This window comes from Hyperolius riggenbachi, chromosome 3 (genome assembly GCF_040937935.1).
Source record: "Hyperolius riggenbachi isolate aHypRig1 chromosome 3, aHypRig1.pri, whole genome shotgun sequence".
Lineage (NCBI taxonomy): Eukaryota > Metazoa > Chordata > Amphibia > Anura > Hyperoliidae > Hyperolius > Hyperolius riggenbachi.
Genome location: NC_090648.1, coordinates 96,343,954 through 96,367,954, shown reverse-complemented (window position 1 = coordinate 96,367,954; position 24,001 = coordinate 96,343,954). Strand labels below are relative to the sequence as shown.

Sequence of the window (24,001 nt, the reverse complement as noted above, 5' to 3'; positions counted from 1 at the left end):
AGGAGGAAGCGCCCTCGAGTACTCTAGCAGCAAAGTGTGCGCCCGTGGCGTATATAATAGCAACAGCTCTATATATCCTTAAATAATGAAAGAATAGTCCTACCATAAACAGTAGTCCCTGAGTTTTGCGTAAAAAGAAACTTTAAAGTGCCCAATAAAAGTTTCTTTTTGCGCAAAACTGAGGGACTACTGTTTTTTTTAATATATATTTTATTACATTTTTCATTTTTAAAATGATACAAACAAAAGTAAAGTTCTGAGCACTCAGTCAGGTTTCATTACCACTCATTAGCATGGGTGTGCAGTAATATTGTAGTATAACAAGGAACCAAATGGTCAGTAGGTTGCTATGGAAGCAGACCTTCTTGCTTAACACAATATTATAGCCAGAACAGGAGAAAAAAAATACAATTTCTACTTTAAAACAACACTATTTAACTCTCTTGAACTCCCTCCCCCTCCCTCTAACCTAGGTCTTAGCTTTCTCTCTAAGGCGGGGATGTCAAACCGGTCCTTCAAGGGCCAAGGTCCTCACACAGTTTTGACACAGCTCAAGTTAATTGATGGGTCTGAATCAGGAAAGGTGTGGTCCATCAGGTAGAACACATTCCTCTCTTTCTCAGTCCATCCTAAATACTGGCATGAATCTGGCCCTCCAGGCCTGGAGTTTGAAACTTGTGCTCTAATGCTGGGCATACACAGCTAGTTTTTGAGCAATTTAGATGGCTCAATAGATAATTTCTGACATGTCCGATCTCCCGCACGATTGTTTCGCCTCTCGATTTAGAATAGCAGTGAATTGAAAAAGATACGAAAAACGAGCTGAAGATATGAGAATCAACTGCAGAATCGAGCGGCGAAACGATTGAACAGCAAAAAGGAGCTGTGTATGCCCAGCATAAGGGTTTCGAGAAAGAAAAAGGCAAACAATAAATAAGTAAAAATATGGCATGAAGATGGAAGTAACCTCTGTGAGGTTCACTTAGGAAGGTATTTCCAAGTGATCCTAGACGTTGCTCAGTGCAATACCACGAGGTTTATTTGAAGGATTCCATTAGTTTGTATATTTTGCTGCAAGAGAATATTATTTTGATGAAGGATTTCCAGCGCTTGAAGAATTTTTTCATATTTTTCACTTTGTGCAATACTGTAGAGCATCAGTTTTATCCATCACAAAAAGATCAAGCATTTGAGGGACTACTGTTTAAGGTAGGACCATTATTTTATTATTACACAGAGTAGGGACACCAAGAGCCAAATATAGTGTAGTATGTACTGGTAGTTGAAATGAAGTATGATAGATTAATAAACTATACTCACAAAGCAGGGTTACCTCAAAAGCAAGCACTGTATAGGCAGGTCAAGTAGGGATGGTCGGAAATGCCAATTTCCGATTCCACGGTAATTCCGCATTCCGCCATTGCCAAATACCGATTCCGCTTTCCGCTACCAATTTCCGCATTCCAATGCGGAATTTCCGCCAGAAATCGCGGAAATTCCGCCCGACTTAAACATCGATTTTCTCAAAAACTATAAGGTCTTTTTGAAAACTTTTTTTTGCATCTTGTTTAGAAGATTCGGTTTAATAAACCCTGAAAATTTGGTGTTTCTAGGACGTACGGTGGCTTTGCTATTAACCATTAAAGTCGGCGGATTTTTCCTGTGATGTAAATGCAGAAAATAGGCAGATGCAGATTTTCTGTATTTTACATTACAGTAAAAATCCGCCGACTTTAGCGGTTAATAGCAAAGCCCCCTTAAGTCCTAGAAACACCACATTTTTAGGGGTTATTAAACTGAATCTTGTGAACAAGATGCAAAAAAAAGTTTTCAAAAAGACCTTATAGTTTTTGAGAAAATCAATGTTAAAGTCGGGCAGAATTTCCGCGATTTAACGCACTTGCATTACCGATTTCCGCATTCCGATGCGGAAATGCAATTTCCGATCGGAATTTCGGAAAGTGCATTTCCGCGGAATCCGAATGAGCATCCCTAGGCAGGTGGGGAGATTATGCCTGACCCCACTCAGGATTAAGAAATCGCTTTCTGTAGATGAGGAAAAAAGGGGGGTAACACCCCTCTACCAGGGGTGGACTTAATATATCATAGTATGGATACAGAGGTGCCAAAAGGATAAAATAATCTAAAAAGTTTAAAACATGGAGGCTGTGGTGGACAACAAGTTTATTTACTTACTCCAGGACCCCGGAGTATGTAAATAAACTTGTTGTATTTGACAAACACATTGGCAATTTTTGTGTCTGCTTGGAGGAGGTAAGTCCACCACTGTCTCCTCATGCTTTAAACTTTTTAAATTATTTTATCCTTTTGCCGCCTCTGTATCCATACTATGCTATATTATTTTATTATTAATATACTATACAGTATATCCTATTATAAGGATATATAGAGATGTTACTATTATATACCCTACGGATGCACACTTTGCAGCCAGAGTACTCCAGGGTGCCTCCTATCTCCTTCCACCTTCTCTGTGGTGGTGGTGGTGGTGGTGGTGGTGGTGGTGGAGAGATCTGTGGTATGGAAGTAGATCTGGGGTGTCATCTGCATATAGGTGATAGATACAACATATTTATCAAACATATGGGGGCATTTGTAGCCTCCCTGGTCGTAAGGACGAGGCTGACTCGTTAAAAAACTCGCTACAAACTGTATAGATGAGTTAGATTAATCCACGCTAAAAACTGGCCAGGAAAAAGTTATAATGGTGTATGTGCACCTCCCACTGGCAGTACGCACATATTACAGAAAATTACAGGAGCATTACAGAAAACTTCTGGAATCTAATGCCATACTTTTTATTGTACAGAGAATGACACTTATTGCCACACTGGTCTGAACTCGGCCGTGACGCACTATAATGACCACCAAGGCTAAGAGTTGTGCAGCAGACCAGAGTGTCTACTGTGGCCCAATGATGATGCCTAAAGATCTGGCATGTCGGACCTTTAGCTATGCCTAAGCATGACCCAACGGCATTATTCTTGGCACCTCCCCACCCGCTGGAAGTCGCTAAGTCAGATGCGCTTGTCCTCCCTTCGTCCCCCACGCATCGCAACAAAGGGGTCAACAGTCAAAGGCGACAGTGCACTAACAACACTGTACAGAAGTGTCATCAGCCTTTGCGCACGATGAATCTTTTGCTATGCAGGGGGGAGCGGAGAAACGATGAGCGTGTGTAATGGAGAAGTTTCTGGTGGTGGAGTAGTGAGAACAATGCTATTGTGCTGTGCTCAGCATTGGGAAAATCTAACATGCTGCATATTCATGCAATCGTTGTGCGCCTGATGTAATCACGCTGGTCTGACCATAATGACCACCCCTGCCATGGCAGTCGTTATGGTGCACCACTCAGGGTCCAGACTAGTGTGTGTATGGACCTTTAGGGCTGGTTCAGGTAGATGTCTCAATCACCTGCCCAGTGTCTCATCCAAATGCTTTTCTGCAAACGTGCAAAAAAGCATTTGTTGACTCATTGGCGATTCCCAGTGACCATCATTTTTCATTCCGCAGGGGGACACAGGAGTGCGGCGCTAATGGACCCCATTTTCCCGTTCATTGATCTCTGTGCGAGCAGGCGGTGGCGTACACGGGCGGCGGTAGGGCGGACAGCGGCGGTAGCGCGGGAGGTACGGACTTCTCCGTCCCTTGGTTTTATAAGGATGGAAAAAGGGACAGAGATATCCATACCGCGGGGGGTAAAGTGGTTAAAACTATAGTGGCTGAGAACTGAGAAATAATGTTTTTTTTCAATTTCCTGCTTATTATTCCCATTAAAATGCATTTAGAATAAAACAATACTTAGCATAATGTTCCCCCTAAGAAAGCCTAATTAGTGGCCAAAAAAAACCAAGGTATACCTCATTTCTTTGTGATACGTAGTGATAAAGTTATTGGGGAATAAAAGGGAGAAGTGCTGAAATGTGAAAATCCCTCTCGTCCATAAGGTGAAAACAATCTGCGAGCTGAAGTGGTTCATTTAACAACCTCAAGTTTAGACAAAAATAAGAGTGAACATTCCTTACAAGTTGAACTGATGATGAGCACAATAAACCAAAACTTACTCGCCCAGTGTTCTTAATTAAAGCAACTATAAATAGACAAGTGACCTTTTTAGTTTCAGTTTCTATTCCCCAGAACCACGTCTGAGAGGCTGTGCCCATTGAGACAATAAAATCCCTGAGACACATAGCAACCTGAATCAGTGTGGAAGAGAGGACTGGAATACAGACTGGACATCTGGCTGGGGTTATAGAGAAAGAAAAGGTAGGAAAGCACAGGATGGTTTCTCTCTATGGAGGCTGGTACTGAGAGAATGTCAGTTTAGATTTTATTTTCTCGCCTTGGGAGGAGAAATTTAGCGATGATGATTGCATAATGTGTGTTTAGATTGCTTGTGTCGGTTAAACAGATGTCCTGATATCATTCGTTTTTGGTGACTTCTGTTATTTGATTATCTTATTTGGCTTATTTGTTGCCGTTTTCCTTCCTTCCCTTTGGTCACTCTCTCTCCATTTCTTGGCTTTACCTTCTCCTTCTTAACGTGTACTGGAGGGGAAACCTGCAAGAAAAAAAACAGATACTTATGAGACACTTACCCAGCTAGAGTGAAGCCTCAGGATAGTCCAATAGGCTTCCCATGTCCTCCTCGCCCCCACTGTTCATGAGCTTGTACCCCTGGAACATGGCCAACAAGACATTGTCAGTTATATGTTATGGCGGCTGTACTGCGCCTGTGTGAGTATGGCTGCACCTGCGCAGTAAGCTGGAGCTGTTCATGCATGAGCATGGCTGTATTCACACGGGCACAGTAGGCTGCGCTCGTACATAAAAAAACAAACATAGAGGGAGCTTCCAGGGGGTCCTGGGCAGCGGCGCTAGGATGACACAGGAAGCCTCTACGAGATGCAGAGGCTTCCCTCTACCTACGTATGCATCTGTTTATTCTTTCAGGTTTAGGTTCAGGTTTATTATAACAACCACCCACCCCCACCTCCACGAACACCATTTTCCTTCCTCCCCTTCCCTCTCTTATAACATCGGCTCTCACCACATGCTGCATGTACCCCAGGGAGTTCATAGTAGGGTCCAGGGAGTACTTGAACTTGTTTAAGTCAATCTATGATAGATGGGGCCTGATTCACAAAGCGGTGCTAACCTAGTTAACACGCCTAAAGACTAACTAGGGTGCTAAGTAGTTAGCACGCACCAAGCTAAATCAGTTCGCGCGCTAAGTTTAGCACAAGTTTAGTGCTGCCCGGTGCGCGATGCGCCCAAAACGGCGCAATGGATGCACCCGGTGCTGCGTTTTACTTGCTAAACTTTGTGCCCGAACGTGAAACTTAGCTAATTAGTGCGCGCAAAGTATGTTTAGGCGTGCTAAAGGGCTTTTCACAAGTGTGCTAACAGCACCGCTTTGTGAATTAACCACTTCCCGACCGCCCACTACACAGGGGCGGCGGGGAAGTGGAGCCCTGCAGGACGGCCTCACCCACAGAGGCGGCGGTCCATTTAAGGGCATGGGCGGAGCGATCGCGTCATCCGTGACGCGATCCTCCGCCGGCGCCTGTCACCGCTCGCTCGCCGCAACATCCCGCCGGCTATACGGAAGCGCCGGCGGGATGTTAACCCCGCGATCGCCGCATACAAAGTGTATAATACACTTTGTAATGTTTACAAAGTGTATTATACAGGCTGCCTCCTGCCCTGGTGGTCCCAGTGTCCGAGGGACCACCAGGGCAGGCTGCAGCCACCCTAGTCTGCACCCAAGCACACTGATTTCTCCCCCCCCTGCCCCAGATCGCCCACAGCACCCATCAGACCCCCCCCTGCCCACCCCCCAGACCCCTGTTTGCACCCAATCACCCCCCTAATCACCCATCAATCACTCCCTGTCACTATCTGTCAACGCTATTTTTTTTTTTATCCCCCCCCCTGCTCCCTGCCCCCTCCTGATCACCCCCCACCCCTCAGATTCTCCCCAGACCCCCCCCCAGACCACCCCCCCCTGTTTACTGTATGCATCTATCCCCCTGATCACCTGTCAATCACCTGTCAATCACCTGTCAATCACCCGTCAATCACCCATCAATCACCCGTCAATCACCCCCTGACACTGCCACCCATCAATCAGCCCCTAACCTGCCCCTTGCGGGCAATCTGATCACCCACCCACACCAATAGATCGCCCACAGATCCGACATCAGATCACCTCCCAAATCCATTGTTTACATCTATTCTCTCCTCTAAACACCCACTAATTACCCATCAATCACCCATCAATCACCCCCTATCACCACTTGTCACTTTTACCTATCAGATCAGACCCTAATCTGCCCCTTGCGGGCACCCAATCACCCGCCCACACGCTCAGATTGCCCTCTGACCCCCCCTTATCAATTCACCAGTGCATTAATTACATCTGTTCTTCCCTGTAATAACCCACTGATCACCTGTCAATCACCTGCCAATCACCTATCACCCATCAATCACCCCCTGTCACCCCCTGTCACTGCCACCCATCAATCAGCCCCTAACCTGCCCCTTGCGGGCAATCTGATCACCCACCCACACCATTAGATCGCCCGCAAACCCGCCGTCAGATTACCTCCCAAATGTATCGTTTACATCTGTTATCTTCTCTAAACACCCACTAATTACCCATCAATCACCCCCTATCACCACCTGTCACTGTTACCTATCAGATCAGACCCTAATCTGCCCCTTGCGGGCACCCAATCACCCGCCCACACGCTCAGATTGCCCTCAGACCCCCCCCCCCCCCCCCCCTTATCAATTCGCCAGTGCATTAATTACATCTGTCCTTCCCTGTAATAACCCACTGATCACCTGTCAATCACCTGCCAATCACCTATCACCCATCAATCACCCCCTGTCACTGCCACCCAACAATCAGCCCCTAACCTGCCCCTTGCGGGCAATCTGATCACCCACACCAATAGATCGCCCGCAGATCCGACATCAGATCACCACCCAAGCGCAGTGTTTCCATCTATTCTCTCCTCTAAACACCCACTAATTACCCATCAATCACCCATCAATCACTCCCTATCACCACCTGTCACTGTTACCTATCAGATCAGACCCTAATCTGCCCCTTGCGGGCACCCAATCGACCGCCTACACGCTCAGATTGCCCTCAGACCCCCCTTATCAATTCGCCAGTGCAATATTTACATCTGTTCTCCCCTGTAATAACCCACTGATTACCTGTCAATCACCTATCAATCACCCATCAATCACCCCCTGTCACTGCCACCCATCAATCACCCCCTGTCACTGCCACCCATCAATCACCCGCTGTCACTGCCACCCATCAATCAGCCCCTAACCTGCCCCTTGCGGGCAAACTGATCACCCACCCACACCAATAGATCGCCCGCAGATCCGACATCAGATCACCACCCAAGCGCAGTGTTTCCATCTATTCTCTACCCTAAACACCCACTAATTACCCATCAATCACCCCCTGTCACTGCTACCTATCAGATTAGACCCCTATCTGCCCCTAGGGCACTCAATCACCCGCCCACACCCTCAGAATGCCCTCAGACCCCAGCCCTGATCACCTCGCCAGTGCATTGCTTGCATCCATTCCCCCCTCTAATCACACCTTGAGACACCCATCAATCACCTCCTGTCACCCCCTAGCACACCTACCCATCAGATCAGGCCCCAATTTGCCCCGTGTGGGCTCCTGATCACTCGGCCAAACCCTCAGACCCCCTTCCGATCACCTCCCCAGTGCATGGATTGCATCTATTTTCCCCTCTAACCACCCCCTGAGACACCCATCAATCACCTCCTGTCACCCCCCTAGCACTCCTATCCATCAGATCAGGCCCAATACAACCTGTCATCTAAAAGGCCACCCTGCTTATGACCGGTTCCACAAAATTCGCCCCCTCATAGACCACCTGTCATCAAAATTTGCAGATGCTTATACCCCTGAACAGTCATTTTGAGACATTTGGTTTCCAGACTACTCACGGTTTTGGGCCTGTAAAATGCCAGGGCGGTATAGGAACCCCACAAGTGACCCCATTTTAGAAAAAAAAGACACCCCAAGGTATTATGTTAGGTGTATGACGAGTTCATAGAAGATTTAATTTTTTGTCAAAAGTTAGCGGAAATTAATTTTTATTGGTTTTTTTTCACAAAGTGTCATTTTTCACTAACTTGTGACAAAAAATAAAATCTTCTATGAACTCGCCATACACCTAACGGAATACCTTGGGGTGTCTTCTTTCTAAAATGGGGTCACTTGTGGGGTTCCTATACTGCCCTGGCATTTTAGGGGCCCTAAACCGCGAGGAGTAGTCTAGAAAACAAATGCTTCAAAATGACCTGTGAATAGGACGTTGGGCCCCTTAGCGCACCTAGGCTGCAAAAAAGTGTCACACATGTGGTACCGCCGTACTCAGGAAAAGTAGTATAATGTGTTTTGGGGTGTATTTTTACACATACCCATGCTGGGTGGGAGAAATTTCTATGTAAATGGACAATTGTGTGTAAAAAAATCAAACAATTGTCATTTACAGAGATATTTCTCCCACTTAGCATGGGTATGTGTAAAAATACACCCCAAAACGCATTATACTACTTCTCCTGAGTACAGCGGTACCACATGTGTGGCACTTTTTTACACCCTAAGTACGCTAAGGGGCCCAAAGTCCAATTTAGGATTTCACAGGTCATTTTGCGACATTTGGTTTCAAGACTACTCCTCACGGTTTAGGGCCCCTAAAATGCCAGGGCAGTATAGGAACCCCACAAATGACCCCATTCTAGAAAGAAGACACCCAAAGGTATTCCGTACGGAGTATGGTGAGTTCATAGAAGATTTTATTTTTTGTCACAAGTTAGCGGAAAATGACACTTTGTGAAAAAAAACTATTAAAATCAATTTCCGCTAACTTGTGACAAAAAAATAAAATCTTCTATGAACTCACCATACTCCTAACGGAATACCTTGGGGTGTCTTCTTTCTAAAATGGGGTCATTAGTGGGGTTCCTATACTGCCCTGGCATTTTAGGGGCCCTAAACCGTGAGGAGTAGTCTTGAAACAAAAATGACCTGTGAAATCCTAAAGGTACTCATTGGACTTTGGGCCCCTTAGTGCAGTTAGGGTGCAAAAAAGTGCCACACATGTGGTATCGCCGTACTCGGGAGAAGTAGTACAATGTGTTTTGGGGTGTATTTTTACACATACCCATGCTGGGTGGGAGAAATACCTCTGTAAATGACAATCTTTTGATTTTTTTACACACAATTGTCCATTTACAGAGGTATTTCTCCCACCCAGCATGGGTATGTGTAAAAATACACCCCAAAACACATTGTACTACTTCTCCCGAGTATGGCGATACCACATGTGTGGCACTTTTTTGCACCCTAACTGCGCTAAAGGGCCCAAAGTCCAATGAGTACCTTTAGGATTTCACAGGTCATTTTGAGAAATTTCGTTTCAAGACTACTCCTCACGGTTTAGGGCCCCTAAAATGCCAGGGCAGTATAGGAACCCCACAAATGACCCCATTTTAGAAAGAAGACACCCCAAGGTATTCCGTTAGGAGTATGGTGAGTTCATAGAAGATTTTATTTTTTGTCAAAAGTTAGCGGAAATTGATTTTAATTGTGTTTTTTCACAAAGTGTCATTTTCCGCTAACTTGTGACAAAAAATAAAATCTTCTATGAACTCGCCATACTACTAACGGAATACCTTGGGGTGTCTTCTTTCTAAAATGGGGTCATTTGTGGGGTTCCTATACTGCCCTGGCATTTTAGGGGCCCTAAACCGTGAGGAGTAGTCTTGAAACGAAATTTCTCAAAATGACCTGTGAAATCCTAAAGGTACTCATTGGACTTTGGGCCCTTTAGCGCAGTTAGGGTGCAAAAAAGTGCCACACATGTGGTATCGCCGTACTCAGGAGAAGTAGTATAATGTGTTTTGTGGTGTATTTTTACACATACCCATGCTGAGTGGGAGAAATATCTCTGTAAATGGACAATTGTGTGTAAAAAAAATTAACAAATTGTCATTTACAGAGATATTTCTCCCACCCAGCATGGGTATGTGTAAAAATACACCCCAAAACACATTATACTACTTCTCCTGAGTACGGCAATACCACATGTGTGGCACTTTTTTGCAGCCTAACTGCGCTAAGGGGTCCAAAGTCCAATGAGCACCTTTAGGCTTTACAGGGGTGCTTACAATTTAGCACCCCCCAAAATGTCAGGACAGTAAACACACCCCACAAATGATCCCATTTTGGAAAGTAGACCCTTCAAGGTATTCAGAGAGGGGCATGGTGAGTCCGTGGCAGATTTCATTTTTTTTTTGTCGCAAGTTAGAAGAAATGGAAACTTTTTTTTTTTTTTTTTTTCTCACAAAGTGTCATTTTCCGCTTACTTGTGACAAAAAATAATATCTTCTATGAACTCACTATGCCTCTCAGTGAATACTTTGGGATGTCTTCTTTCCAAAATGGGGTCATTTGGGGGGTATTTATACTATCCTGGAATTCTAGCCCCTCATGAAACATGACAGGGGGTCAGAAAAGTCAGAGATGCTTGAAAATGGGAAAATTCACTTTTGGCACCATAGTTTGTAAACGCTATAACTTTTACCCAAACCAATAAATATACACTGAATGGGTTTTTTTTTATCAAAAACATGTTTGTCCACATTTTTCGCGCTGCATGTATACAGAAATTTTACTTTATTTGAAAAATGTCAGCACAGAAAGTTAAAAAAATCATTTTTTTGCCAAAATTCATGTCTTTTTTGATGAATATAATAAAAAGTAAAAATCGCAGGAGCAATCAAATAGCATCAAAAGAAAGCTTTATTAGTGACAAGAAAAGGAGCCAAAATTCATTTAGGTGGTAGGTTGTATGAGCGAGCAATAAACCGTGAAAGCTGCAGTGGTCTGAATGGAAAAAAAGTGGCCGGTCCTTAAGGGGTAGAAAGCCCTAGGTCCTCAAGTGGTTAAGCCCATAGTTTTAGGTTTAAAAATGACCATTCATACATAGGAACAACTGAATATGTATTTTAGTATTTATATAGTAATGACATCTTCCGCAACGCTTTACAGAATATATTGTCTTGTCACTAACTGTCCCTCAGAGGAGTTCACATTCTACTCCCTACCGTAGTCATTTGCCCATCATATTCAAAGGACAATTTTAGGGGGAAGCCAATTAACTTATCTGTATGTTTTTGGGATGTGGGAGGTAACTGGAGTGCCGAGAGGAAACCCACACAGACACGGGGAGAACATACAAACTCAGACGAGAGTGCCACTACCCTACCGTGAATATTTGAAAACCACTGAAACAAAATTGTGATTGTGAATTTCTATTTATATAGCGCCAACATCTTTTGTAGCGCTGTACATAGTACAAACCAAAAAGTGGGGCACATAGATACATGAGAGGTTCAAAACTCTGTAAAATCGGGACATCCAGCAAGCGTCCAGTGAAAAATGGCGCCAGACATAGTTTTTAAAAAATGGCGCCTAATAGGGAATCATTATTGCACGATATTTATCGTTTTTGAATGTTAAAAAATGCAGCCGCCGTTTAAAACGAAATTTAGCGTTTATGTTTCATTTAAAATATCGTGAATTATATTTTTCGTTTGTTATTTTTGTTTGGGCTGGAAAGTAAATATATAGAAAGAAAATTAGCGTTTTGAAAAACTAAAAAAAAAAATAACAATATCGATCAAGGATACTTACACACGAGGACGTTGCGTTTTAGGGGACGTTATGGTCGCATAACGTGCCCCTAACGCAACGCCTGGTGGTGTTTGATGTGGACGTCAGAGCGAGCCGCGTTGTGCAGCTCACTCTGGCGTCCGTGATGCCGTGATGCGTACTCTTGGACACATGCGGCATCACGTAGTCCCGCCAGCCAATCGCCGCACAGAGCGGCCGCTCCAGGAAATAAACACTGCACGTCACAAAGTGCAGTGCATATTAATCACTTTGTCCTCCTTGACGTATAAAAACGTGTGCACGCGCACTCCCGGCCGCGGATTCGGTAGTCCAGGAATCAATGTATCGGGCTATGGTGCCCGGTCACTGATTCCTCTCCCCCGCTGAAAAAGCGACAGCTTCTTTTGGAAGCTACGCTTTTTCTGAAGCTATGTCCCTCTAAGCGTACATTGTACGCTTAGAGTGACGTCATGTAAACAAACTCAATATTTCCCCAAATAAAACACTATTTATATCCCACCCTCCCAAAAATGCCCTCATAAAATGTTTAATAAAAAAAAACAAAAACATTACTATAAAAAAAACCAAAAAACACATAAATATTTACCTAAGGCCCGGTTCACATTAGCGTTCCCTGTCCGGATTCGCCGCGCTGGATCCGGACTGTATACTGTACAAACGGAACGTACGTTCCGCATAGCAATGCAAAGGCTATGCGGACGTTCACACGTGTCCGTTCCGTACAGTACGGAGCCGGACCGGATCCGGACTCCGGACACTTTTCCAACATGCGCTATTTTTTGGGTCCGGTTCTCCGGCCCACGCAGCCGGACTGGAGCCGGACCTGAGCCTGACAGCACCATCCGGAACACAGAAACCAATGGGAAGTGGAAGGCACAGAACACACTGCCTACAAACACCTGACGTTCTACCCCACTTCCTATGTGTATCCAAGCGGCCATTTTGGATGGGGACACATGGGCCAAGCATGTCTGGAGTGGAGCAGCAGTGACAGACGTGCTGGAGCTGTTTGGCAGAATGTCGGAGGTGGAGGTGAGGCCTACAGAGGAGGAACCTGATTCTACAGGTGCACTAGGTGCACCTTCTGCTGACCCCAACATTTTTTTATTTAAATTTCGCTATTTTTTGCCCACGGATCCGGATGGCAGCCTGATGCATGCCTGATGCAAACGGACCGTACGGTTCCGATCCTGATCAGGTCCTGATCCGATCAGGATCCGGTCCGTTTGCATGGCAAAACGCAAGTGTGAACGGGGCCTAAGGGTCAAAACTTTTTAAATATCTATGTAAAGATGAAATATTTCTCTCTATTTTTTTTTATAAGCTTGTAAATAGTGAAGGATGCAAAACGGAAAAAATGCACCTTTATTTCCAAATAAAATATTGTCGCGATACATTGTGATAGGGACATAATTTAAACGGTGAAATAACCGTGACAAATGGGCAAATACAATACGTAGGTTTTAATTATGGAGGCATGTATTATTTTAAAACTATAATGGCCGAAAACTGACAAATAATGAATTTTTTCATTTTTTTTTCTTATTCTTACTGTTAAAATGCATTTACAGTAAGGTAGCTCTTAGCAAAATGTACCCCCCAAAGAAAGCCTAATTGGTGGCGGAAAAAACAAGATATAGATCAGTTCATTGTGATAAGTATTGATAAAGTTATAGGCTAATGAATGGGAGGTGAACATTGCTCGGATGCATAAAGTGAAAACGCCTGAGAGCTTAAAGCGAACCTTAAGTCAACTAAAAAAAATGAGATGAACTCACCTGGGGCTTCCCTCAGCCCCCAGCAGACGATCGGTGCCCTCGCAGCTCCGCTCCGATGTCCCAGGACCCGCCGGCGACGACTTCTGGTTTCGCCGTCACCGGCCGACAGGCATGGGAACGCGAGTGATTGTTCGCGTTCCCAGCCTGTATATCGCCCCCTATGCTGCTATTGCGGCCTCCTCGTTCTCATGCCTGTCGGCCGGTGACGGCCAAACCGGAAGTGCTCGCCGGCGACATCGGAGCGGAGCTGCGAGGGCACCGATCGGCTGCTGGGGGCTGAGGGAAGCCCCAGGTGAGTTCATCTCATTTTTTTTAGTTGACTTAAGGTTCGCTTTAAGTGATTAATTAGCCATGTGCCTGGCCGCTCTCCCCTCCTTCCCAACATGACTGAGCATGTGCAAATAGTCTAACGCGGCTTAGCCGCGTAGAACGCACAGCATGCAGAACTTTAGTTAAAGGTGCTGCGTTACAATGTAACGCAACGTGGGCACTCTGTGAACAGCCCATTGATTTTTCAATTACTGTGCGGTGGGCTGCGTTACAGGCTGCACTAACGTGCGCCTGTAACATTTCCCGGTGAAAGCAGCCTTAAGGCTTAACGCTACAAAAAAAAAAGTTTAATAATATCGTATAAAGGCGGGTTTTAAATTTATATAAATCGAAAATTACCGTTTTATAACTCTAAAACAAATTGAAGGAACGAAATATAAATCAGAGGAAAAAACGATATTCATCGTTTTAAAACTTTATTGTTCGGTATCTGGCGCCATCTTTTGTCGGGCGCCATTTTTCACCGGCCCGTCCAGCAATACAGGTACAGACATAGCACATGTGCGGTTTGAGACATCACCAATACTGGTGCAAGTTCATATGATAAATTACAGCAGAATAAGAGACAATAGGAGGAGGTCTCTGCCCTTGCAAGCTTACAATGTAGAGGGTAGTAGGCTGGAGACATTAGGAAAGGAGACACAGGGGATAGCAGATGAGACAGTGAGCTTCCAATGCTGCCTTTAGCAAATTATAGGCTTGTCTGAATGGGTGGATTAGTCCTAAAGCTCATCTACACCATACAATTTTTTGTCCGATTCAATTCGATTCATTGATTCGATTCAATCTGACTTGTTCGATCGGGATTCGATTCAATTTGCCATTGCAAAACAATGGCAAATTGAATCGAATCTTGATCAGACATGTCGGATTGAATCGAATTGGACAAAAAATTGTATGGTGTAGATGGGGCTTTAGAAATATGTATTAAGGGGTACTTGAGATGATGTTACTCACAATAGGGTATACTTGACCAACTTGGAAAATTTAGTAAAACAGGTATAAGGAAAACTTGTTTAAAAGTTGCTCTAGTCTAAAGGTACGTACACACGTCTGATTTTATGCCGATTGTCGCTTTGTCATTCAAACAAAAAGTCGTTCAGACTCCTTGCACACACAGACGACAAAACGTTTGAAATGCTAATTACAGCTAATATTAATGTCGTTTGAAAGATCAATGGACTTGATAGCATAATGGACTAGATCAAAAAACTGATCTAACGACTTGTTGTATGAATGTGTATTAGTGTTAAAATAATAGACTTTCAAACAACAAGTCGTTTGTACACGCGTATGGACCTAACTGTCGTTTGAACGCCAGTTAGTCCACAGATCTGCCGAGCAGATCAGTCAAAACTACTGCTATCAGACTAACGATCGAACGTACACACGTCCAACTATCATTCAAATGACCATTTTGAACGACAAGTCATTCAGAAATATCAGACGTGTGTTTGGCTGTAAAATGCCAGTTCTGACTGGTTACTCTTGCCAGTTGTACTAGGTTCCCTCTCATCTTGTTTGCCCTGCGTAGATAATTACAGTCAACTGTAGTCCTATTATTTCTTTCTACCTAGTGGAACAACCCATCACCTAGGAGACGGACTCAAACAGACCGTTGAGAGCATTGAGGCCAGAACAAATAAGTGTTTTTATATAAAGTGTATATTTTAAGAATTCAGAGTTAGTGTATTACTTTTAACTTTTCCAAATAAAAAGGGTTTTATATTAAGCCACTATTGGGACAGCCTCTGGCTTTGTGTAATGATCCGCTCAGCTGGCTGCACAGGCAGCCAGCTGTTTGACCATTCCTTATGTCTGAGAGATGCAGGTCTCTGGAAAAGAGACCTGGCTTCATATTGCAACTTTCAGAGTTGCTTTGCTGAGGGATTTTCATACATGCAAATTGCCCAGCTGTCTTGGTTGAGGGCTGGCACTATAAAAGCCTGCTGCTGACCAGAAGGCTTTGCTGGTCATAACGGTTTGTAAACACACTCCTGGAGTGTCAGCCTTCCCTGTTGGATTGTTATAGGTATCTATAAGTAATCTACAGTATCTATCTATGAGTAATTCTGGGGACTGCACTAGGCAGCTCCTCTAGTGCAGTTAGCCTGCTTATCTGTTTTGTCTATGTTGCCTCTCTGCTGTGATTGTCCTGTCGCCAACGGTGGTCGATAGGAAATCGTCCTGTCTGTCTGTGGGTGCTAACCAGTACAGCGGTTGCTACTGGTAGCCCCTTCTGTTTCAGCTCTGTTGCTTTACTTGGATCGCACTCGCTCTCGCGGAAAGAACAGTGGATCCTGCTAGCTCTGTTGCTTTACTTGGATCGCACTCGCTCTGGCGGAAAGAGCAGTAGATCCTGCTAACTCTGTTTCCCTATTTAGATCGCACTCGCTCTGGCGGAAGAGCGGTGGATCATATCTCTCACTTATTCCTGTTTTCGTTTATCTGTCTTGTCTGATACGAACGCTTGCTGGAGGCTCGGTGAGGTAACCGTTAAGCAAGCTCTCGCGTCCTCTGTTCCGTGTTTGTCTGTTGGGGGTTAGTTAGGCGTGCTCATCTCTGTTGTGCTTAACATGCGGAGATCGCGCTGTAAACACGTTCGCTGTTGCGAATGAGTGCGGTGTTCGCGTTTAGTTAGCGTTTGTTATTTTCCTTATCTTCTCATTGTATAATTTGCTGTGCCTTTGCTACTCCCGTGCTCTGTCTTGCTTTAGCCTTGTGTCACCTCTGGCAATCGCCTCTCTCGAGATTGCGTTCCTACTTCGTATCTGCTGTTGTGTGTGCACCGTCGCGGGTTGGCGACTATATTGGTGCACACACATACATTCTGTCCCTGTGCTCATTCTCCTTCGCAATCGCTTCCCTTGCGATTGCGTTCTCACTTGGTTTCCTCTGTTGTGTGTCCACCGTCGCAGGTTGACGACTAGATTGGTGGACATACATACAATCCTCCTCTGTGCTTATTCAGTCTTGTGTCGCTGTTAACAATCGCCATCTCTTGCGATTGCCTTCTCACCTGATCTTCATGGTTGTGTGTTCATCGTCGCTGGGTGGCGACTAGATTGGTGGACACACATACACTCTGTCGCTTTACTCTCTCTCTTTGGGGCTATCTTGCCCTGCGTTTCTTCCCGTCGTACAATTCCCGTCTGGCGTCTGTGGCAGGGCAGAGGATCTGTTCCTTTGCACTCCACAGCTCCATCTGCCGACAGTAATCTTCCTCTACAGGTGCGTTGCACCTTTTGCTGGGTTCTCTCAAATTATACGCTTGTGGAGGACTTCCGCAGTGTCAGCGCGCATCCTGTGCGCTGACCACGGAGAGAATTCCACAATCGTTACACTTTGGTGAGCAGATTGTAAATCTTGTGTAGTTGTTAATATCCACTGGTGGAACAGTGTCTGCAGTGAGAGTTGTTAGCCTACAACAAAACAAAGTTGGTGACAGCATTAACCACAGGCTTAAACCCCCTTAATGACCAGGCTATTTTTTACAATTCAGTGCTCTTCAGCTTTAACAGTGTGCTGCAGAGTTATACAACTTATACAACTTAGCCAGGGCCGGCCCGCTCATGAGGCGGGTGAAACTTTTGCCTCAGGTGGCACTTCTTGGGGGGCGGCAACCGCCCGTCCGTGGGTGCGGGGGGCCGGCTGCCAAGCTGGAGGGGTGGCGGGCAGGAAGGGGGTATTAGGCCTAGCGGTGGGGAGGGGGGTCAGACCCCCCCCCTCCCTCGCCTTGGTCCCCAGATCTGCGCTTCCCCTCCAGCTTTAAATTGTTACGTAGCTGCCGATAGTAAGAGGAACGGGCGGGGATCACTCACCTCTTCCGGTTCCAGCGTGCGCTCCACTGATGTCACTTCCTGCAATGCCGCTCACTTACAATACAGTGGGCGGTGTTGCAGGAAGTGACGTCAGTGGAACGCGTAAGAGGTGAGTGATCCCCGCCCGTCCCTCTTACTATCGGCAGCTACGTAACAATTTAAAGCTAGAGGGGAAGCGCAGATCGGGGGACCCAGGCGAGGGAGACGGGGGGGGGGTCCGACCCCCCTCCCCACCGCAGGCCCAATACCCCCTTCCTGCCCGCTACCCCTCCAGCTCGGCGGCCCCCCGACCCACGGCTAAGTTTGCCTAAGGCGGCAAAAAGTCTAGGGTGGTCCTGAACTTAGCACACAAATGAATCTTGGCTCCTTTTCTGCCCACCAACAGAGGTTTCTGTTGGTGGGCTATGATCGCTGCTGCAGGTATTATTTATCTTATCGGGTTTATTTAAAGTATTTTTTTTATTTATTTATTCCCTCTCCCCCCACCCACCCCCACCCCCAGAGAACCAATCAGGGGGATTGCCGCTCATAGGGATCGCATGTTGAGCCCATCCAGGGGACAGCCAAGTGACAGGGCTGTCCCCGGTACAGCTCTGTACTAGATTGCATGGCTGTACAACGAAAAGAAACGTCTGTTTCTTTTCAGTCTGCCAGCCATGATCGCCGCTGTCAGACTGTTGACGGATTGACGGAGTGGAGCACCGTCACTCAAGCGGGGATGCGCACGCGATCCCTGCCAGGGGCGCCGCGAGGCATAAAGCGAACCAAGCGGTCGCTTGGGGCCTCAAGGTCTTAGGGGCCTCGGCGGCTCCGTGACGTCGGCGTGACGTCACTTTTTCCCCGCAGCCCCGCGGGGCTGGCACTGGCAGAGCAGGGCTACGGGAAGATGGCCGCCGCCGAAGCCCTGCTCTGGAGACTATGTCTCCAGTACAGGGCTTCGGGTGGCCATCTTCCCGTAGCCCTGCATAAATCAGCGTGGGAGATTGGAGGAGGAAGCCAGGGAGGGAGATCTGTGGGAACTGCGCGCCTGAGGAGCCGGCCGGGAGAGGAGACGGGGAGAGAAGACTTCTGCCAGTGCCAGCCTGCCAGGTGAGTAAATTCTTTTCTTTTTGCAGCCCTAATTGCGATTGATTTCTGCTGAACTGTGCCCTAATTGCGTTTGATATCTGCTGAAAATGTGGCCCTAATTGCGTTTGATATCTGCTGAAAATGTGGCCCTAATTGCGATTGATTTCTGCTGAACTGTGCCCTAATTGCGTTTGATATCTGCTGAAAATGTGGCCCTAATTGCGTTTGATATCTGCTGAAAATGTGGCCCTAATTGCGATTGATTTCTGCTGAACTGTGCCCTAAATGCGTTTGATATCTGCTGAAAATGTGGCCCTAATTGCGATTGATTTCTGCTGAACTGTGCCCTAATTGCGTTTGATATCTGCTGAAAATGTGGCCCTAATTGCGATTGATTTCTGCTGAACTGTGCCCTAATTGCGTTTGATATCTGCTGAAAATGTGGCCCTAATTGCGATTGATATCTGCTGAACTGTGCCCTAATTGCGTTTGATATCTGCTGAAAATGTGGCCCTAATTGCGTTTGATTTCTGCTGAACTGTGCCCTAATTGCAATTGATTTCTGCTGAACTGTGCCCTAATTGCGTTTGCTATCTGCTGAAAATGTGGCCCTAATTGCGTTTGATTTCTGCTGAACTGTGCCCTAATTGCGTTTGATTTCTGCTGAAAATGTGCCCTAATTGCGTTTGATTTCTGCTGAAATGTGGCCCAAATTGCGTTTTTATTTTCTGGTGTCTGGGGTAACTGTTGCTGCATTTATTATTTAATGGTCATAGTTGGCTATATTTGCTGTGCTACGGTTAAGCTTCGCCCATACAATGTCATGGCCGCGCCCATCTTTCGGCGCGCTACGCGCGCCTCAATCACCCCCACATCCATTTTTTCCCCGCAAACAGCCCCGCCCCAATCCGCCCTCCTGCTCCACCCACATGTCATGGCCACGCCCACTTATGCGGGATAACCACACCCATTTAGGGCCTCTTGCTACAGTCCGCTTGGGGCCACAAAAACCTTAGCTGCACCCCTGATCCCTGCTAATCTCCTCCCCCAGAACTTGACACCATTCGGCGTCAGACAGTCCTGGGGGAGCCACTTTCCTGCCGCCTATCGGCGTTAGGTGGTCGGGAAGGAGTTAATATACAGACATACTGCCTGGGGCGTAACTAGAGGGGAGCAGTCCATGCACAGGGGGCCCAGCTTTAGTGCACTTATCACACCTAAATGATCTATATCTTGTTTTTTGTGGGACAAACTAGGCTTTCTTTATTTTGTATTCATTTTAAAGGGAATAACAAAATGCAATGTTGTGTTTATTTTATGCTGAGCAACTAGCTAATAAAGCACAGGCATTGGCCTGTTTGCACTTGAACCTGCTGGCGCTATTCTGGTTTCTGATTACAGCCGATATTCGTCTTGGCATGGACTCAACAAGATACTAATACCGTTGCTGAGGAATGTTGGCCCATACTGACATAATGGCTGCTCGAAGTTGGGTCAGATTGGATGGTGGCAATTCCAAGCTTTGAAATTTTCTTTCGACTTCATCCCACAAATGCTCAATAAGATTGAAGTCAGGGGACTAAGCTGGCCATGGAAGCAGGTTAAACTCTGATGTTCCTCAAACCAATTTGAGACCGCTTTGTGATGCACCTACATTGAATTCAGCTGTAATTTGTCATGTTGTACTCCTTCTGTTGCTGCGGTCTATGCTGCTACTCGACTTTAACCTCTTATTCACCAGCCTTTTTCGACCAGAATAGTTCTTATCCCTTGAAGGTTTTTTTTTCTCAATTGCCTCTCTCTAATCAGCCAAGATACTGTTGGGTGAGAAAATTCTAGTAGTCAGTTCAAAGATGCTAGCACCAGCTCTTCTTGCACTGATGGTCATCCTTCGTTCAGAGTCATTTTGACATTAACTTCCACAATAACTACATCGTCCGAAGCTGAGTGCCTGCTTACATGAGCAACTTTGTGCTGTTACGTCACTCTATGTCACTGTTGCACTGGTTTACTTTCAAATAAGGGGCATCTCTATTTTTTGGGGCAACTCAGTGGATATGATACCACTTCACAACTGAGGGGTTTTACCCCTTCAGCATCCGAGCAATTTTCACCTTTCAGCTCTCCTCCCATTCATTTGGCAATAACTTTATCTTTACTTATCGCAATGAAATGAACTTTATCTTGGTTTTTTTCGTCACTAATTAGGTTTTCTTTGTGTGGTACATTATGCCCTGAATTATTTTATTCTAAATATTTTTTAATGGGAAAATAAGAAAAAAATTGGAAAAAAATTCCTTATTTTTCAGTTTTCAGCCATTATAGTTTTTAAATAATGCATGCTACCGTCATTAAAATACACGTAATTTATTTGCCCATTTGTACCGGTTACTACACCGTTTAAATTATGTCCCTATCACAATGTCTGGCACCAATATTTTATTTGGAAATAAAGATGCATTTTTTTCAGTTTTGCGTCCATCACTAATAACAAGCCCATCATTTATAAAGTTACAGTAATATACCCTCTTGACATACATATTAAAAAAGTTCAGTCCTTAAGAAAACTATTTATGTATTTTGTTTTAATTGTACATTTTTTTTTATTTTTTACAAAAAACAAATGTTGGTACCTATTGGGGAGTGTGGGAGGTAAGGGGTTAATTAAAATGTAAAAATAGGTTTTTTAATTAAAAAAATGCTTTTAGGTGTAGTTTTACTATTTTTTTTATGGGTCCTGTAAGCAAAATATGTACACTTACAAGAAGTGTACTGAGGATGGGAAACTTTTACTTATCAGAATGATTGTGCAGCTTCTCATAGAAGCCGCCGATTATTGCTATGGGGACTTTGATTAATGAATGGGAATTGTTTTGTCATTCATTGATCTCCTGGCGAGCAGACGGCAACGTGAACGAGCGCACAAGTGAGTGGGAGCGCGGACAGCGGTGGTGGCAGCGGGGGTACCTATATTAACTCCCCTGGGCGTTTAAATGAAGTCTAAAGGGGAGTAGATATGCTGTACAGAAGCTGTGAAGTGGTAAGGGACCTGTCCTGGGCTCAATAGATTCAATACAATACAATACAATACAATACCATTTCTATAGCGCTTTTCTCCCATAGGACTCAAAGCGCTGAAACTAAATAAGGACAAGACTAAAATAGTAGTCTTCCCACCTCACAACTCAATTCAGAGTGTGTGTGTGTGTACGTGTGTGTGTGTGTGTGTGTGCGTGCGTGCGTGCGTGCGCGCGCGTGTGTGCGTGCGTGCGTGTGTGTTGAGCAGGATGCATGTATTACAGTAGATAGCATACCCCTTTTCCTTCCTTAACTAACCGTCATTTCCAATGTCCCCTTTTCATTTTCCCTTAGTCAGCACTTATCTTTCATAAAAAGAAAATGTTATGTAAAGAAACATACCCTTTTTAAAAGGGCCGGTTCCTATGGGCATTAAATGTGGCAGTTACAGCATTCATCGTTCTATCGCTGTCCATGCAAATGAATGAGAACGCCTTTAATCAACGGTATTTTCTTTTTGTGTCATTCATGTAAATACTGCACTAGGCCTCATCGTGTTCTCCTGGATGTTGCATGTAGTGGGGGCCAGTTGAGCACTTCGGTGTCTCCCTAGGGGGGGTCAAAACGTGATGCGACAACTGAACATTAGAACTGAACATTAGGAACGGATGCCAATCTCTTTTCTGCTCAGTTACATTCGCTAAGCAAGACGCCAACAGAAGCCTTTGTGAACCGCCCCTAAAGATTAAGTGGTCTGTAATCGATAAATAAATAGCATAGACTAGCTTGCATTCTTTGCATGAGCGATGATGGTGGGAGAATGGGGAATGCAGGTCACAGACAGTAGCATTATTGACTCTGGCACCAGTTTTTATTATTGATGAAAAAATGGAAAAAAAAGTGTGAGCTCATAATAATGCAGGCTTTGTTTAACCCTTTGCATGCTGCAAAACAATATTTCTATCGTAGAACCCAGAGGCTGATCAAATACTATAAATATATACAGGGTGGGCCATTTATATGGATACACCTTAATAAAATGGGAATGGTTATTAACTTCCTGTTTGTGGCACATTAGTATATGTGAGGGGGGGGGGGGGGGGGACTTTTCAAGATGGGTGGTGACCATGGCGGCCATTTTGAAGACGGCCATTTTGAATCCAACTTTTGTTTTTTCAATAGGAAGAGGGTCATGTGACACATCAAACTTATTGAGACTTTTAGAAGAAAAACAATTGTGTGCTTGGTTTTAACATAACTTTATTCTTTCATGAGTTATTACACGTTTCTGACCACTTATAAAATGTGTTCAATGTGCTGCCCGTTGTTTTGGATTGTCAATGCAACCCTCTTCTCCCACTCTTCACACACTGATAGCACCACCGCAGGAGAAATGCTAGCACAGGCTTCCAGTATTTGTAGTTCAGGTGCGGCACATCTTGTATCTTCACAGCATAGCCATAGACAATTGCCTTCAGATGACGGTGTGGTATATGGGGTACAAAGATAGTGCGACCATTCTTCATCAATGGAACCATGAAGAGAGGGAAGCCTGAGGATCCTATTGAGACTCCCCTCGGTTGTCGGGAGCCTGCTGTTTCTGAGCACAGCCCCCTACACATCGTGGCCAAGTGGCTCCTTTTCTGCATTCATGGCCATGCATTAGAAGCTCGAGCCTGACCATGCATGCGCAATAGCACGGAGCTCACAGCTCCATACGGCTGCATTTGCGTGGGCAGGCTGAAACGTCTCCTGCGTGGCCATGAATGCAGAAGAGGAGCCGCGTGGCCCCGATAGGATTAGCAAAAATGCCTTGGTTCTAATCTTCGGGAGGCGCTGGGGGCCGGGTTCAGCAACGGGGGACAACACAACAGGGAGGGAAGCCATAATAGGATCCTGAGGCTCCCCTCTCTTTAGGCAAGTATCCGATTTTGTACCCGAACTTCAGCTCGGGTACACTTTAAACTTTATATCATTTACTTAAAGAGACAATGAAGCGTAAAAAAATATATGATATAATGAATTGTTTGTTTACTATGAATAATTACTAGAAGATTAGCAGCAAAGAAAATATTCTCATATTTTTATTTTCAGGTATACAGGGAGTGCAAATTTTTTTAGGCAAATGAGTAGTTTGACCACATCATCCTCTTTATGCATGTTGTCTTACTCCAAGCTGTATAGGCTCGAAAGCCTAC

At 45.1% G+C, this 24,001-nt stretch overlaps 1 protein-coding gene across 1 annotated transcript in view; it reads left to right on the top strand.

The window, feature by feature from the left end:
- Nucleotides 1–4,235: 4,235 nt before the first annotated feature.
- The window catches only part of LOC137562860 (RING finger protein 112-like), a 117,709-nt gene continuing 97,943 nt past the window's right edge, over nt 4,236–24,001 (top strand). The window contains exon 1 of the mRNA XM_068274628.1: nt 4,236–4,287. The gene's annotated coding sequence lies outside the window, so the exon portion shown is untranslated. The remainder of the gene's footprint in view (nt 4,288–24,001) is intronic.